The sequence below is a fragment of the Elephantulus edwardii genome, unplaced genomic scaffold (assembly GCF_000299155.1).
Source record: "Elephantulus edwardii isolate Elephantulus edwardi_28Jun2011 unplaced genomic scaffold, EleEdw1.0 scaffold00031, whole genome shotgun sequence".
Classification (NCBI taxonomy): Eukaryota; Metazoa; Chordata; class Mammalia; order Macroscelidea; family Macroscelididae; genus Elephantulus; species Elephantulus edwardii.
This window is the reverse complement of record NW_006399781.1, coordinates 7,814,098-7,831,888: the sequence shown is the minus strand read 5'-3', so window position 1 is coordinate 7,831,888 and position 17,791 is coordinate 7,814,098. Positions and strand designations below refer to the sequence as shown.

Genomic DNA, 17,791 nt, shown 5'->3' with positions numbered 1-17,791 from the left:
CTGTGTTGAGGTTTCGGTGAATTTAATTCAGGTGTCTTAAAGAACATGAGTATTCCATGGAATCAGGAAGCAGAAAAATTATTTCCATCAGTTTGTTGAAGGAGTCAATAAATTTACACTTAAAATAATTGCAAAAAAATGGGCACAGCAAACAACTCTAAAAGATTAGCATTCTAAAAAAAATCTATTCTAAGAAACCATTTCCATATTATATGTACTTAACAATTAACATTGATTGCAAATTGAAGCCAGATAATGGGAAACCCTGGAGATGTTATTGACTCCTTATAGGAGCCTGATATGGGAGACTTGATTATTGTCAAAACTGCAGAGAGCAAACTATCGGGGATCCAGCCCCGATACGTCGGGAGAATTCTGCCAAAAGGAGGCACCAGGTTGAAATGAAGACACGGAGAGACTACCCGTTGATGACGAATAGTGAAAAACTTTTATTTTTCAAAAGCATATATAGGTTTTAGGAGCACCTCTGCAGTAGCCATCGCATTATCTCTTTCCGTCTGGGATGTTCTCTATCAGGTCAAACATTAACTCTCACAGACCTCAGCACAATACAAAGATGTTTTACAGAATGTCTTGAGAGCTGGAAGAAGCAAAGCGTTTAGGTAAATAACATTCCCTAAGGTCAGAGACATTTGGTAACTCTTATTCATTAACATACTGCTTCCTGGAGTTGTTTACTGTAGAAGGGATGGTCAAGCCAAGATGAGTGGTCCTGCTGTTTTTACAATGCATCACTGATCCTGCTTTGCAGGTTAGCCAGTCCCTAAAACAAAACAAATTCAACACCACACTGTCAACCACTATCTGAACAAGGTCCACTTCTTCAAACATTTCTTTATCTCTTTTTTGGGTATAAAAACGAGATAAAGCAACAATATCGATAGTCCAAAGACAGGAATAATGGGCTCAAGTGTCTTGGAGATAGAGGGGACCTAGCAAGAAAGGACAAGGTTCAGAGTCATCCATCATGAGCTTACATGAGATGTACATAACAACTTGATGGCACATAACAATGAAGCAGTCTGACTAAAACTTACACATACATTTATCACTTAAGAAATGGAACCTATTTGCATAGATTTATCTTTCTAAATTTTAATAGTTTGACAAAAGATTCTCATACAAAAGATGGTCATCTCGGTCACAGGTCTGGTTTTAAGACTATACATTTCTTCATTGTGCTGTCTGGCCTCAGCATCTCCAGAGTAGTCCAGAGAGTTTGCGTTCCACAAGCTGATGCCCCGTAAGGCATGCTTCTGTACATACACTGCTTTTAAAGAAAGGCTTTGAGGGTTGTCATATCACACTTGATGAAAACAGCCTGAGGAATCTTTATAATTGTAATAAGGAGCCTGTTGATCTTTATTCCATTGGCTTCTGGAAACAGAACTGTTTACTTATTTCATGGTCACTTTATAGGGCACCTGACATCCGGCAGCATCACTACAAGGAGAACCCAGAAAGGGAGTTTTGCAATAGTGCCAGCATCATCCTCAGATAGTGTCAGGCAAGTATAATCGTAACCATACCAGAGTACACTCATTACAAGTTTCTTAGAATCAATGTCCATCTTTATATAGTCATCATATCCAGTTCATATCTAATTATACGGAGCATTGGCTGCTGCAACACAATCTGACCAGATTTGACTTTGTTCATCGTATGACATCGTAAAAACAAAGTCACAAGCATCTGTAATTCCAGTGTAGTTATAGCATCTTCTATCTATATGTTTTGGAGATCAAGCTTACATCAAAGGTTACCTGTGATCCTTCAATTTCACGGTGAAAAGCTTCTGTGGTCTCTATAACTAAAGCAGTTAATGCATCATATTCTGGTGATGAGTAATTTACTTCTTGTTCTATGTCTATATTAATTTCATCCATATATGGCCAAAATGAGTTTTTGAGTTATCCAAGATGCTCTGAATGTAGGATCAGTGATAGCCTTTGTAAATTCATCTCCTTTTAGCACTACTCTGGTTCCTTTTGAATATGCATAGCACATAAATTCTGAGTCATATTTCCCAAAAGTTGCCACAGTTGTAATCGGTGACCAATCATAAGATTTCTATGTTGTTTTTTTTTTTTTTGCTTCAGCTGTTGTTTATTGACATACAGGTAGGCTCTATAGCAAAGGCCTGGAGGTGGCTGTAGTGGGAAAATGGAAGGTGGAGGGAGGAGTGGTTGTCTGTAGAGACAGCTGAGTGGAGTGCAGGAAACAGAAGCGCCCAATACACGAACAAGGTGAGAACAGGGGAGGCTGAAGGACTGCAGAAATGATCAATGGCCAAGGCCGCTCTGTGTACACTTTAACCACTGCCCCATGGCTTCGGCCCTGGCTCTTGCTATTTTCTGACTCCAGGCCAGGACTGAATTTTCTACAGGAACTGAACACAAAGGAGAGGGAATTGCTGATCTTTTGCTTTAAATAAGCACAGGGCCTCCAGTCCTGCACCCCTCATTCTTCCCCTGCCTGAGTGGAGCAAGATGAAGGGCAGTCAGCCGAGTTACCTCACCAAGGCAGGGTCTTAACAAATAGTCATGTGTCACAGAATTTCTCTCTTCCCTATTGTCCCAACCCACCAGTGCCACACTACAGTCCCAAGTAAGCACTACAAGCGCTGCTGGCCTAATGGATGGGTTGTGGGGAGAGGATGGGACAGGGGCCGGAGGAGGTGCTCCAGGGTCCATCATGGCACAGGCACTACACACATGGTGTTGGTGAAGCTGGAGCCTGGACGCCACCCGGTCAGCACAGTGACCACATCTTCACTTTTAAAGAAACCTGGAGCTTTACCAACATTCATGGGCAGGTTCACCCAGAGGTCGACATCTTCAGCCCAGGCTGACTGCACCGCGTCCTTGCACAGCACAGGGAAGATGCCACGGTACAGGTGGGCCTTACGGCCAGTCTGGGGGTTCCGAGTCACAGCAATGATGGGGGCCTGGGTGCGGTACCTGGCTACCTGGTGAGCAGACCTGCTAGACTTTGTGAGGACGATGATGGCCCCATTGCAGCACTTGAATTACGCCTCCACGGCACCCATGGCGGAGGCTTCTGTGAGGTTGCTGGTAATGGGCACCAGGCAGTGGAGCTCCTCAAACAATTGCAAGTGGGAGATGGCAGCCTCCGCCTCACGGGAAATCAGGTGCTGCATGCACACAGCCTCCAGCGGGTAGTCGCCTTTGGCCGTCTCTCCAGACAGCATGATGCAGTCAGCGCCATCCAGGACTGCATTGACCTCACTGCCCTCGGCGCGGGTCGGGCGGGGCTTTTTGATCATGCTCTCCAGCATCTACGTGGCACAGATGACAGTTTTCCCAGCTCAGTTGCATTGCCCAGTCATCATCTTCTGAGCCAGGAAGACCTTCTCCGCGTGAATCTCAATGCCCGCATAGCCACGAGCCACCATGATTCCATTGCTGGCCTCCAGGATCTCATCAAACCTGACTTCCTCATGATTCTCCATCTTGCTGATAATCTTGATGTTCTTGCCTTTCTCTCCCAGGACCTTCCTGACTTCATGAACATCGGCTGCTTTTCGAATAAAAGATGCAGACACCATATCCACGTTCTTCCCTAACCCAAACTCCAGATCCTGGATGTCCTTTTCTGACACTACAGGCAGGTCCACAGCAGCGCCAGGGACGTTCATGCCCTTCTTGCTGCCCAGTGAACCACCATTTTCCACCTCGGTCACTAGGAAGTCAGCCCCTTTCTCTTTCACCTGCAGAGAAATAAGTCCATCATCCACGTAGATCTTGCTGCCCACTTCCACCAATTTGCAAATATTCTTGTAGTCCACCTACAGGACATTTTCATCACACTTGTCCATACACGCATTATCCAGAGTGATCTTGAGGGTGGCTCCCTTCTTCAGCTCCACCTCAGCGGTGCCGCTGCCTTTGATGAGCCCAGTTTGAAGCTCAGGTCCCTTAGTATCCTGGGCCACAGCCACTGACCGGTAGAGAATGGGGTCAGAAGCAAAGCTTTCTGGGGAGCTCTGGTGGCCTAGTGGCAAGGAGCTGCAACTACAATCCCAGAGGCTCACGGTTCGAATCCACCAGATGCTCTGCCGGGAAAGGAGGGACAATCTCCTCCTGTACCAGTCAGAAGCAAAGCTTTCTGTAGCTGTGTGTACATTCTTGATTGTCTCTGCATGGTACTCATGACTTCCGTGAGAGAAGTTCATACGAGCCACATTCATTCCAGACTTAATAATTTCCTTCAACATTTCCACTGACTGGGAAGCTGGGCCGATGGTACAGATGATGCCAGTGTTCCGGGCTGTAACGGGTGCAGAGTCGATATTCAGGAGGCACATGTGCTCCAGGAATGTGTCAGCCATGACTGCGTGCAGTTGCTGGCCTGAATAAAGGCAGAGCCTACTTCACTGTGTTGCTTCGACGTGGCTTCTGTGGTTCTCCGCATGGCTCGCCTCCCGCTGCGATGCTGCAGCAGGACCGCTCAAGAGTGGAGTCAAGATTTCTATGTTTTATGTCCAATGTCAAAGACAAACACCTCGTAATCAGGGTGGTAGTGGATCGGTCGGCATAGCGCGGGGTCCTGGCATAGGCAATCTGCGCAGGCCACAAGGGGCAGCACTAGTAACAGGACCGCAAGTCTCCGGAGACCGCTCTGCCTGTGGCCGCCCAGGGGCCAGAGCTGCAGCCCTGACAAGCTATGGAGTGACTACCCTGTGGGGCGGAGCTCCTATTTGTTTTCTTTATGGTCCATGATATGTTCAAGACTCTTCTCTAGCACCACAGCTTAACGGCATTGATTCTTCTGTCATCCTTCCTCATTGTCTGGTTCTGTGAAAAGCAAGTAATTACAAAGTGGATGTGCTTTTGCAGTCACTAACAAAGAGCGCTGGTAAGAAAAGGTTAAACACTGAGCAGTTACCTGAAAGGTTGGCATTCTGTGAGAGAAACAGGCCTGGCACTCTGTACTCACAAAGATGTCAATCTCAGAAGGTTTGCTCTGTCTTGTAGGAGCACATGCATGTACAGCAACTTCTCCTGAGGACATTGGCAACTCCACTACCCTTTGGACATCTCTAGTGACTGAAGGAGACCAGAGGAGCTGGAGGAAGGGCAGTGGGCAGGAAGAACCCAGAAGCATTATTTATTGAATAATACAGAAACTCTTTATCCCTGACATGTTATGACATGGGGATTGGAGACTTCAGATAGAATGTAGCAGAATAAATGAAAAGGGGAGCAAATTATCACTAAAGGGGAAAAAAGTATTTTTAGAGTTGTAGTTTAGTTGCTCTTGAATCTGGACTTTTCTGACTCTGGTATATCCAACAAATTATGTCACAGTTCCCATGTACAAAGATGGAACAGAGCCTCTACTTGCTTCCACATAGTTCATCTGAATAGTTGTTATATACCACTGAGTCGGAACCAACCGATGGTTGACCTTCTGTTGGGTTTTCAGAGGCTGTGAATGGCGCAGGAGGAGATTGCCCATCTTTCTCCTATCAAGCAGCTGGTAGATTTGAACTGTGTGCCTTTGGTATCAGTAGGCTGCCAGAGTATCCATGTCAGAATGTTGTTGTTGTTGACTATCGTCTAGTTGGAACTGACCCATAACTGTCCCTCCAGCAGTTTTCAGAGGCAGCAATCACATGGGAGGAGATTGTCCATGATCCAGGGATTGCAGTAGTGGGTTTAAGCACAGCAATGGCTGGAGGCTGGCACAGGACTGGAAAATGTTTTGTTCTGTTGTAAATAGGGTTGCTAGGAGTCAACCAACTTGGCAGGACCTAACCAGTTAATTTGAGGGACAAAGACTCAATTAGGCAAGTGCTAGGAAGGAGAATTTTCTAGTTCGTATGAAACTTTTGTATTTCTTCCAACTAAAACAGAAGCTAATTTCAAATATTCTTAGCATGAGTAAGAGTACCATTATTCACTGCTACTGAATTGGTTCTGAGTCATGTTGTGGTTGTTATGTTCCATCAAGTCAAGTGTGGCTCATAGCAACCCTATGAACAACAGATCTAAACACTGTCCTATCCTGTGCTATCCTCATCATCTCTGACATACTTAAGCCCATTGCTGCAGTCACTGTATCAATCCATATCGCTGAGAATCTTCCTTTCTGTATTTCTGACTCTCCACCTTTCCAAGCATAATTGTCTCTTTCCAAGGACTAACTCCTCCAACAACATGCTCCAAGTATGTGAGATGAAGCCTCACCATCCTTGCTTTTAATGAACACTCTGGCTTTGCTTTCATCAAGACATACTTGTTTGTTCTTTTGGCAGCCCATTGGATATTCAGTATTCTTCTCCAACAACACAGCTCAAAGACAACGATTCTTCTACTGTCATCCTTATTCACTGTCCAGCTTTCAGATGCATAACAAGTGATTGAAAAGACTAAGACCTGAGGCAGGTGCACCTTAGTCTTCAAAGTGATATCATTGCTCCTCAGTACTGTCGAGCGGTCCCTGACAGCATGCCTTCCATTAGGCTTCCTGCTCTCGAATCTTTCCAGGAGGAGACTGCCTATCTTTCTGCCTTCAACTAACTGCTTGGTGCATTCAAACTACAAACCTCCTGATTAGCAACCAGACATGCTATGTATGACTATTCATGATTAACGGTAGGTCAGCTCAAATTGCATCACAGACACTTAACAGTAACATAAGATTACATTAGCGCTCAAGTATTAATGATGAATGAGTCAAGCTTCACCATGACAAAAGACTTTATCCTTTCAGCAAGAGAGGCCTAGTTCTGGCCTGATTGTAATTTCTGCTGCTGAAGTCTAGGGTAGGTTTACTAGATTAATCCCTATTTTATCTGTCTTTCCTTACTATAGATTTTGGCCTCTTTTGTCTCCTCTGTTCTATTGCACAAATTGTTTTATACACTTTAAAAAATAAAGAAATAAAACCAAAACAAGCCCCTTCTGATTTTTGCATAAGTTTCTAAAGTAAGACTCTCAATTTGGAGAGTTTTTAACTCCATAATATAACACATGAGAGAACCAAGGCTTTCTGCAAAGTGGTTTATTGGAGGTATTCAGCAAAGAAAGTCATCCAGGAACCTGAATTCTGAAGGGGCGGGGAAGAAGCCTCATAGAAGGCCTAAGGGGGCCTGACAAGGTGCAGGAGCAAGGTCTTGACTGTGGCCAGACATAGAGAATTATCTAAACTTGCTCTGAGACTGCACAGCGAGACAAGATTGCTGTTAGTTTTGGGAGGCTGGGCCATGGCCAGGCCCGAGATCTCACTGGTCTCTGGAAGCCAGGAGAAACTCTAGGTGGAATCTTCAAGTAGACATCTGCTTAAGTGTTCCAGAGGACGATGACGGTGATGATGGACGAGGCCATGAAGAGCAGGTAGAGATGGAAGAGCAGGGCGTCCATCACGTGGCTGAACTGCACCCACAGGTCAACCAGGTGCTGCTTCTGGGCCTCGTGTTCCTGCTGGGCCCTTGCTGGTTCAGGGCACTCATCCATCACTGCCTCTCTAGGGCCGGGCATCTTCTCTGCCGTCACCTCCGGCTCCTTCAGGCCTGTGGAGAGGACAGGGTTTCATCCACAGGTGGGGAAGGAAGGCCGCCCTGGAGGAGGGAGGTAACAGAGGAGGAGGCAGAAGGGAAGGGGGAGGGGAAGTACTAGAGGAGGGCGTGTGGGCGGTGCTGACTTCTCTTACCAGGCAGGCTGATGGGGGCCACACCCAGGTCCTTATTTCCTTTCTGGGGTGCAGTGGGGCAGCATTTCCTGGGGTTTGAGCAGTGCAGGAGCAGGGAGTGGAGCCACTGAGGCATGGGTGGGGGCTGGGTGGTGGCCATGTGGAGGAGGTAGGTGATGAAGATGGTCTCCAGGAGACTGACCACCATCAGGGACAGACACAGGGCAAAGTAGACGCCTGAGGGAGGAGAGAGGCAGGTCTGGGTGAGGGCCAGAGCAACAGCTGAGGACTTCTTGTTCCTCTTTTTGCCCGAGGACCCTTTCCCCAGATCTCTTCTCACTCATTCAACTTTCTCCACTTGAGGTTTTTATCTGACTTGGGTCCCCTGTTCCCTCTCCCACTTCCCACCTTGCTTTTATTCTCATAACAGGGGTGGGGGGCATACTGATGAGGGGGGTGCCACTGGCGGGGAGTAAGTCATTCATCATGAGCAGGAAGACGTTGTAGCCCAGCAGAAGAGTCATCTTGAAGGGGGCTCGATTCCCACTTTCGGCAGGCAGGAAGAAGCTGAGGGCGTCGATAGCGACCAGAAAGCTGCTGGGCACCAGAAGGTTTATGACATAGAGGATGGGCCTGCGCCTGATGGCCACCTGGGGGAGAAAAGGGCAAGAGTGACAAATGAAGAAGCAATGGGAGAGCGGCCAGAGAAGAGAGAGCTGGGATTTGACCCAGACCAAACTGTGTATTAAGGCAAGGACGATGAACCTCCCCTGCCTTGTCCTGTCTCTCTATCCAGAGGCATCTCGCCTTGGTTTGATTCTGACATGTTTCTTACCATGAGAGAATGGGCCTCTTCCTTCTTCATCTAAGGTGCCTACTATCTCCTCTTAAATGTTTATCCTTATCCATGTGCTCCTCAACAGGACATCTTTGTGTTTGTGTCAACAAAACTAGCCTTCTTCCCCAAGTCTGGTCCTTAGCAACTTTGCTAGTGGACATTAAAGACTAATAATATTGCCGTCTTCCCCAAGTCTGGTCCTTAGTAACTTTGCTAGTGGACATTAAAGACTAATAATATTGCCGTCTTCCCCAAGTCTGGTCCTTAGTAACTTTGCTAGTGGACATTAAAGACTAATAATATTGCCGTCTTCCCCAAGTCTGGTCCTTAGTAACTTTGCTAGTGGACATTAAAGACTAATAATAGTTGGGAAGGAAGAGATATTTTGCAGTCAGCAGGGTTTCGAATCATAACATCCCAAAGGTAGCATTTCACAACTTTTCTCACTGTCTTTTATTCCTTTTTTAAAAAGTTCACTTTACAATTCCTGCCCTCTAAAGGCATTAGCGGATAGAAGGCTTACTTTCTTTGTGATTCGCTTGACCTCTCTGTGAAGCCTGGGTTTTCTTGTTTGTTCCTCAAGAAAAGATTAGTCAACAAGGTTTAATGAGCGTAAATAGTATACTAGGTACTATTCTTGCTCAAAGGAACTCTGGTGACATAATGTATTACATCGTGCCCTACTAAGCGTAAGGTCAGTGGTTCAAATCCACTAGCTGCTCCAAGACAGAAAGGTGAGAAATTTCCTTCCATAAATAGTAATTGCTTTGGAAACCTTATGATAGGTTGCTCTGAGTCAGTTAACCCAATAGCAGTGTAGTTGGTTACAAATATTGTTGTTGTGTACCATTGTGTCAGAACAGACCTGTAGTTGGCTCTTTAATGTGTTTTTCAGAGACATTAAATCGTACGGTAGAAGATTGCTCATCTTCCTGTGAGCATCTAGTGAATTTGAACCATGTATCTTTGTGTTGGCAGCACAATTCCTTACCACTAAGCCACCAGAGCTCCCTTGTCTATAAATAATGGGGATTAATCAGTAGGGTGGGGGGTAGGGGACAATGTAACTAAAATATCTGCCATCATGAGATTTACTTTCTGAAGCAAGAGCTAAATTCTAATGGAGGACAGAAGCCAGGAATCATAAGGTCACAGCCACAGCCACAGAGCTCACATAGAAAACGATCTGGTCATACACGTGGTTGTCCACAGTTATGGTCTTCGCTCTTTGATGGATATCCAGAAGCTCCCATTCCCCCTTGCTCTGAATGAGGTTCAATGACGTGTCTGAAATCTCCTTCACGTCCTTCTCCATGCCCAGCACCATGTCCTGCACTGCAAAGGAGACCCAGAAACTCAGCCTCGCCAAGTTCCTAACCCCCGCACCTAGACTCTTGGATTCCTCATCACTTGCATTCTATGGTTCTTAAAAGACATCTTCCAAACCAGTATAAAAATGAAAATTTTATTGAAAGAAAAAAAAGATACATCTTCTCATTGTTTTCATTTTTTCTCCTCACTCAAAATATTTTCTCTGTCTCTCAAAAGGCCACTATAACCACTTCTTTCTTATTGACATGGTTAAGTTCCCTAAACTAGGACATTATTGGGGGGTGGGGTGGGAATTAGTTTTGTGTGAAAATGGAGGATCGGGTTTTAAAATGGGAGATGGCTACATTATCACAATCCTAAATAAATGACAAATTACATCTTTATATAACTGCCAAACTACTGAGTAGTCATGGGCCAGTCAAGTGGACACATAACCCCAATACAGAGCAACAGCCAGTGTTATTCTATGTTCTTTTCTTTTTTCTATTCATTGTTGCACATTTTCTTTCCTCTCCCTCTGTCCTCCTTCCCCAGTTCACTTCGCAATGTACCTCTTTTGTTTTTCTTCATTTATGCCTGTATCTTTAATAGAAAAGAAATTGACAGTTTGCTAGAGACCACGGAAGGAAATGAACGTGATCTTGTACATCTAGAATAACAAACTTCATGTAAGGGAGGAAGCTTTTCTGGAACCATTGGGCAAAACAAAAAGAGCTGTAAAGACCAAGAATCAATCTGAATAACTTAAAACAGTACTTCTCAAGTTTGGTTTGACTTATTACACATTTATTTTTTTCATAAGGGAGGGAGTGGCAAGTCTATAATTCCTAAAAGTTGTGCTAATAACCTAAGTCAAATAAATACATGCTTGTTCTGGATTACCTGGACAATTATGTAAGTGTAGGGCCACAGGATCCCAGCTGCAATGTACCTCTTGTTCTAGATTATTGTAACAGCCGGCATTATCCTTACCTTGAACTTCTGTGTTCATTACTGCCTGACAAATACATTATTAGCACACAAAATAGTGGATCCTTTACAGTAATAATAGATCTTCCACTATTGCTGTAAATGTAGAATATCGGCTAGTGAAAAAATGAATGAGGAGTACGTGTATAATGAACCTCACTCACCTGTATATGTGAAGGAACCAAAGGTAAGTGAGCAGTTCTGTTGGTCAAAGGGGAAATAGAAGATGTCCAGCTTACAGATGCTGACCACCTGCATTGGCTTATCGTATTTGATGCGACCTTTACTGCTGACATACGCCATGAGACCTGTAGGTGTCTGATCCACATCCATGCTGTATGCGAGAAGGAGGAGGAATTAGTTCCTCTGGCTTTCCCAACAGAGGTGGCCTTCTTTCTCTTTCAAGTCACTGACCTCCTTGTGTCTCAGCTCTGCTGTAACTCCCTCCTCCCCACTATCACCGTATTCTGGGAGTTTTATGAGTTAGTCAAGTCATTTTTGGAGTCTTTGTATGACACCCAATGGTAACACCACACCCTGCCCTGATACGTCTTCCTTCTTTTTTTGATACTCACAACTCTTCAATGTAGATATCTGGAAGCCATAGGTTCTCGGTTGTCATACTGAGTTTGTTGATGCCTCCGCAGTCCTCTGGGTTCCATGAGATGAATGGATTGAACCAGAGCTGGAAGAGATCGTGGCATGTGATAAAATGAGAGATGAAATTCGTTTTAGTCTTAGTTGACCTCCTGCACTTTCCCATTTCCCACCCTTCCTTCCTTCCTTCAATCTGCTACTTGCTCTCTCTTAACAGCTGTCGCAATGTCACTAACAAGATCTTATCTGCCTTCACTTCTCTCCCAATGTTCTTAAGGGAGACCTTAAGCTTGGCTTTGAATTTCTTGGGAAGAAGCATTGAAGTATTGGCTTCCATGACCTTGATTTATTTACCTTCTCCCTGTCTCAACTCTGCTTTTCTAAACTGGCAGTATAACCAAAATTTTTTGTATTCTTTTTTGTGTTGGTCTAACTCTGTTAGAATTTGTCTAATTTGTGGACTTTTTCAGCTTTATCCAGTGTAATCTGCCCAATTGGACCCAGGAACAGGAAACAAGAGATGGTACCATTATAAGGGGAACTGAGTCTGGCATACCATATTCAACCACAGGAATGATGTCATCAGCTGAAGTTGTGCATCCTGGAAAAACAATTTTCATCCAAAACTATTAGCTCCATGCAGTCAGATTTAACACTCCCAGCCTTACTCATTTCCAAGGCTCTTTGATATTGAAATTGTGATTTCTCCCCCTCCTCCAATCATAAATCACTGTATAGTGTAGTTCAAAACAAACCAGGGAAACAATTTATGTATGGAAGATTGGATGGAAAACCAATCTGGTGTGTAAATGTTAACTTAAATCATAGTAAATAAATAATGAGTGGGTGGGGTAACTAAGCAAAACAACTATAAAGAAATCAGTATGAAAGTTCACTGGGGATAAGTTTCTTGTGGGGCATCCCAAAAAGGGACAAATTTTCCCTACAGAAATTCACTGCAGCTCTCCTCTTCACTTCTTCTCAACCCATAAGAGTAGACCTCTGATTTTACACAATTCAGTGCGGTGACCCACTGCTCACCATGAGATCATCACAATGAGGAGTCAGGACTCACCACTTCTAGGATGGCAGCCAGGGTGAATGAGATGTTGACATGAGTTGGGATGCTGTAGTTGATAGTTGGACGGAAGGCCTTTCGGTCAAACACTGCCTGGAAGGCAGCATGGTCCACCCCATTCCTGTTGAATCCTGAGCAGTTGATGGTGAAAGTGTCGCCTCTTCCGAGAGAGAGCAGAAAGCCTGTGAGGTGAGAACAGGGCCTCTGTGTTCCCTCCGAGAGAAGAATGACAGAGATGGAGCCTGTGGGCTGTTTCTAGAAAGAACGAGGAGCCCTGGGAGAAGCATGTAAGGTCCTTCTCTGTGACCTAGGACGGATGGAATAGTCTAGTAGGCAAATGGTGGAAGGTGATGAAGTAAGCTGAGTCAGAGCTCTGTCCTCAAGTTCTTTGTTTCTGTCCCCATGCAAAACTTGTCCAAATGTGCATGCAAACACAGTCCTGACCACCTTCCAGTGTCCTGCTGTTTCTAACAGGCTCACCACAAACCTTCCATCTCCACTCAGTGTCCTTCCATTGTTCACCAGTGTCCTTGAGCCATCTGGAGGATGTAACTGACACATTCTGCAATTACAATTCACCTTATTGAATTAATAAGTCATGTTGCAGTTGATCATAAATTCATGGGAAGGAAAGGTAGGTGGCACGAGGTATGTGGGCCCTCGAGGAAGCAGCCCAGTTTTACAATTTCATGCTTGAATGGAATCTGCGAAGTGCTACTACTGTGCCCTTCTAAAGCTCAATAATCATTTTCGATACTCTTTTTAAAGAGAGTTGCTCAATACTCATATCAAACTCTTCCAAATCACCCTTTCTAAGGAGAAACGGAGACTTAGATGGTAGCATTTTCTGGTAGGATCTTATATTTATCTATTCTGATTTTATATGAGTCCTTATTGCTCATTTCCAAGAATGTACAAGAAAAATATTGTATATTGAGAAACTAATACTGAAAAATGTTCCCTCTTTCAATATAGATTGTCTCATGGACCCTTTCCCTTTACATAGGCCATAGCTCATTTAATTTGACTCCAATAGAGCCAAGAAAGAATTCTTTTCTTCTTAACATCAGTTGATACTCAAAAAGTATGAAGATAAACTCTATGCCTCGAAAGAGAGAAAGAAGGGAAGGAGATGCCAACAAAAAGCATGGGAGATAAATAGGAGAAGAATTAGATTCAAAGGGCAGGATAATTACTTGGTTCCTAGGTAGAGTCAGAGAGCTGTTGGTGACAGGGAGCTTCCATTTTTATCAAAACAAACATCCAGTCATTAGCTTTCTAGGAATAACAAAATTTGGCCTAAATGCATATATGGCTACTTTGCTATTTGCTTTTGTCCCTTCTTACCTGGTAGCAAAAGGTAAAGAGTGAGACAGAGGAGAAATCCTTCCCTGCGGGGCCAACCTCTTTCCATCTTCCTCTCTCTCCTTGGCTCTTCTCTGGGGAATTAGTGTAGCTGTTGACCTTAAACGACCACAGGCCACACCTTGAGCTTTGAATAATGTAGGCTTCGGGTGGCATTACCCACTGCTCTGACAAGCACCCCTGTTAACAATGGAGTGTCCCACCCTAGTCCCTGATGAAACCTGAAAAAGGAATCTTCCCACAAGGAATCTGGCAAACCTGTTTGGAGAGGAGGAGGTAGAAATGCTTGTCACTGGAGTAAGGCTAATGGCCTCCTCATACTTTAAGGTCACTCCGGCATATCAGTGGAAAGGCGTATAATGATTACCACTGCCTTCAGGTGGCAAAGGCACTGGTTTTAATCCTGCTGCCATCTTAAATTTTTTTTGGGAGGTCTTATTTTTCACAATTCATTGAAGAAGTAAAAGTATAATTTTTATCTAGTCATGTTGTTATTGTTGAGTGCCACTGAATCAGTTCTGACTCATAGTGGCACCCTCTCCTCCCTGGGCCAGAGTAGACCTGCCCTGTACTTTAATAATTTCCCTTTTTCAGTATAGATCCATTCATAGTTCCTGGCCCATTTCATTGGACTCCAAGAGAGCCAAGAAAGAATGATTTTTTTTTCTTAGCTGGAATCTTTATGGATCACCAGTTCTTCTTTCTCTTGTGCCTTATGTTACAGATTGCAAACCGGTTGTGATACCATCCTACAAAAAGATATTTTTTATTATTAAATTTTTATTTTTATTAAAAAAGATTTATTATTATTTATATTATTATGGAGTTTATTTTTAAGGTCATTTTATATTTACAGAAATAGTGTACACAGAGTTAGTTAGTCCTCTTCTACCCCTCAACCCAAGTCTCTGCTTTTTGATTTTTAGCAGTTGGAGCCAAGTCTACCGACTGAAGAAAGTGAAGAGTGCAGTTGGAGAAAAGTGGCAGAGACAATATTTTCAGTGGGAGTTGCTATATAATTTTAAAAGAGATTATGACTTGTTGGCCCACAGTTGATATTGTTTTGACTTTGCTAATTTTTTTCAGAGCCCTGGTGCCACAGTGTGTAAAGCCATGGTTGGTGGATCAAACCCACCAGCTGTTTCTCAGAAACAATCTATTATCCTGAAGATTTTCAGCCTTGGAAAATCTACGGATTCCCAGTTGCTTCTAATCTGTCCTATAGGGATGCTAGGAGTTGGAATTGACTTGTTGGTAATAGGTTTGGTTTTGGATTGTAGGGTTTTTCAAGAAATTAGTGGTCAACATTTAAAACTTGGGAGAGAGGGAGCTCTGGTGGCCTAGTGACAAGAAGCTGTGCTGCAGTCCCGATGGCTCGTGGTTTGAATCCACCAGATGCTCAACTGGAGAAGGAGGGACAATCTCCTGTGCCAGTCGGATACAATACAATGGAACACAACAAGAAAGTAAAAAACAACTTGCATGATTTCACATTAAAACAAGAAAATCTAGCAACTTTGGGATCATACTTCTGCTTGACAGCAATTTGTCAGAGCTACAAAGTGGTTAGATGTTTGAGATGGAGCATATATTTTCCGATCACCACAGTCTCTATCACACTTTACTTTGGATTACCTGTTTGGACTATGCAGAAACTGAATTTGCTTTTGAGAATTAGGACTCTTTTTCTTGTGTAATTATTAAACAGCTGTGGAAAGTAATTTTAAGATAGCTCTGCTAAGATTGGGTAATGATGGGCAAGATCCAATGGTGACTAATTTTGTAAAACATAATGCATGGGAATGATTATATGAAACACAATGTGAATTAAGAATAGTGTGAAACACAATGTATACAAATTTTGTGAGCAAACTATTATAAAATTTTTAAAAATATAAAAAAATTTTTTTTTAAATAATCATGCTATGTCCCAGGTGATCCTACTAGCTCTTGATAGATTTAGGGTACATAAACATTCAGTTCATGGTGAAACCAGACATGATCTGATTAAGTGGGTCTGGCTTGTCAGTGCGTTGTCCGCTTTATTCTAGAGTTATTTCTAGCAAAGAAGGCTTAGGGTAATCAATGGCTTAGAGTATGGAGATACACCAGTTGTTTCAACAAAGAAGTTTCATGGCTTGAGAGATGATGACACACTAAGAAAGGATTATATCACTCTATGCCTGTGCTTTCCCATCTTTAAAAATGGGAGGATAAAAACATCTTTTACAGTGGTTTAGAGGTATATATATATATATATATATATATATACACACACACACACACACATATATATATATATACACACACACATATATATATATATATATATATATATATATATATACACACACACATATATATATATATATATGCAGTTCGGTGCTCAATCTGAGCAATTAATATATGTATATCCCTTGCTCAAACCAAACAATGACTAAATTACAGCAGAAATAACAGTAAAGAAGAGCAGGCACCTAGTAGTTCTCCTCATCCTGCCCAGCCCAGAGTTGTTCAGGTTGCTCATTCTGAAAGGAATCTTCGGGATTTAAAAAGTCTGGGTTGAATGAGGCAACCTCAGCTCCTATGACTATGAGAGTACTTTCTCAGCCTTAACTCAGGCAAGTGCTGACTGACTGAGTCCCACATACTCATTGCTGCTTGTTATCATTTGAGAATCTTTTAAGAGGTTTTTTGGTGTGTTTTTTTAAAGATATACCAACATTTGGACTTTAGGTCTACATTTCCCAGAGCAATTTTGTAGAATACTCATACTACAATATGTTAAATAAAAAAATATTTTGTTATTTCATGTTCAAATAAGTCTGAGAAATGCCAGATTAAACAAGGTGAACTAAGTTCCATTATTGTATTATTTCTCATGTTCATTTAAAATGCTAATGTGGTTTTTAAATATATGCATTATGTACCAAACTTAATTGGCCCTTCCACCACAGAATATCTTGCAGGATTAGAAGTCAACCTACTATAGTTTGAAGAATGCTGCTTTTGGCAAACAAAATCTAGAAGAAAACAAATTGCTAAAACTTTGTCTCGAATTTACTATAGATAGAATGGAAAAGTCACATAGCATGTGTATAAATGTATCATCAGGTTTAAAAAAAGAAAGTGGACAACTATTTAAAGATCTAAAGTTTGATTAGAAGCAACAAGCAACAGGAAGTAAAATAGGTGTGAATTCAAGCTGCCTCTGTATCCCTTAGTAATGTAACCTTGATTGACTCAAGGAGGAATCTTTTTCTGATCTTCAAATCAGTGATGATCTTCCAGTGGCAAGCCACATGTCACCCACCTAGATCTAATTTTGGAATGTGAGTTTAAAAAGATGTTTCAATGTTGCTTCTTCTCAAATATGTTCAGGCAATAACATTTTAATAGTAGAAAAAGTGCTTGTCTCATGTTGGTATTCTTCTACTAAATAAAATCTATTATTTGTGCTTTAAGAACAACACATTTTCCTTCATCAAGGAATTATTTTGACTTAATAAGGTATGCGCAGAAAAAGAAACCAACACATTTTTCTCCCCTTCTTAGGACTTAATAAAATTTTTATTTTTAATAAAAAAATAAAAGTAACCTGCATATAGTTTCCATTTTCCTACACCGATATTCATGCCAAAATTATTGTTATCACAAATGCAAACCAAAATTGTTCATATTGTCTACTGATAAAATATTTGTAAAATAACACACTTGAGAAGTTCTGAAGAATGGCTGGGGAGAATATTGTAATGAAATGTGCAAAGAGCTGGAGTTAGAAAATAAAAAGGGAAGAACTTGCTCAGCATTTCTCAAGCTAAAGGAACTAAAGAACAAATTCAACACATTTAATGCAATCCCAATACAAATACCAACCCCATTCTTCAACGAGATGGAAAAGGCAATCTCCAATTTCGTATGGAATGGAAAAAAGC

At 42.5% G+C, this 17,791-nt stretch overlaps 3 pseudogenes; all 3 read right to left on the bottom strand.

Annotated features, from left to right (window-relative positions):
* Nucleotides 1-927: 927 nt before the first annotated feature.
* On the bottom strand, nt 928-4,656 carry LOC102873472 (annotated as a pseudogene).
* On the bottom strand, nt 2,714-4,372 carry LOC102855167 (annotated as a pseudogene).
* Nucleotides 4,657-7,328: 2,672 nt separating the features above from the next.
* LOC102873063 lies at nt 7,329-13,905 on the bottom strand (annotated as a pseudogene).
* Nucleotides 13,906-17,791: the final 3,886 nt, after the last annotated feature.